The sequence below is a fragment of the Elephantulus edwardii genome, unplaced genomic scaffold, assembly GCF_000299155.1.
Source record: "Elephantulus edwardii isolate Elephantulus edwardi_28Jun2011 unplaced genomic scaffold, EleEdw1.0 scaffold00049, whole genome shotgun sequence".
Taxonomy (NCBI): domain Eukaryota; kingdom Metazoa; phylum Chordata; class Mammalia; order Macroscelidea; family Macroscelididae; genus Elephantulus; species Elephantulus edwardii.
The window spans coordinates 12363095-12364219 of NW_006399799.1; positions in this window are offsets into that span (position 1 = coordinate 12363095).

Sequence of the window (1125 nt, forward strand, 5' to 3'; positions counted from 1 at the left end):
GAGCCCAGCCTCCCGGATAATCTGTTCTGCATACATGTTGAAAAGATATGGAGATAGGATGCATCCTTGGCATACACACTTCCCAATTTTGAACCAGGCAGTGTCCCCTTGCTCTGTTCTGATGACTGTTTCCTGGTCCAAGTATAGGTTTTGCATTAGAATGATCAAATGTTCTGGGATTCCCATTCTTCTCAGAGTCAGCCACAATTTGTTATGATCCACACAGTCAAATGCCTTTGCATAGTCAGTGAAACACAGATAAACATTCCTCTGGTATTCTCTGCTTTCAGCTAAGATCCATCTAACATCAGCTACAGTATCTCTAGTACCACGTGGAAAATACTGTTTTTGAGTTAGTATGGACAACAGATCTGAATCCTGTCTTATTTTGTGCCATCCTCACATCCTGACACACTAGAGTCCAGGTCTGCAGTTACTGTGTCAGTTCATCTGGTTTAGGGTCATCTCCTTTGCTGACATTACACCTTTCTTTCTCCAAGGAAAAGCCTTTCTCAGCAACCTACCCTAAATATAAGAGGCTAAGCTTTATTATCTTTGCCTCCAACAATCACTCTGGCTGCACTTTCTCCAAGACATATTTGCTTATTCTTTGGGCAGTTTATTGAATGTTCAGTACTCTTCTCCAACACCACAGCTCAAAGGTGTTAATTCTTCTGGCATCCTTACTAATTGTCCAGTTCTCAGAAAGATCATGGCCTGAATCAGATGCACCTTAGTTCTCAAACTGACATCATTACGCCTCAATAATTTGGAGAGGTCCTTGATTGCACATTTTCCCAGTGCAATACATCTGCTGATTTCCTGACTGAGGTACCTAGGGTGTTGATTGTGGATCCAAGTAAGATGAAGTTGCTGACAGTTTGTCTTTTTTCCATCTATCATGATGAATTTTTGTTTTCTTGGCGTTGAGATGCAATCCATATTGGAGACTGCAGTCTTTGATCTTCTGCAACATGTTTCAAAAGTCCTCCTCACTTTCAGTGAGCAAGGTTGTCATCTGCTTAATGAAGGTTAACTGAAAACATAGCAGTATCATTCTTCCACATTGGAAGAATGCAGATAGTAGCAGTGTTAGAGATAAAGCAGCAGAAGTTATCTTTGCAA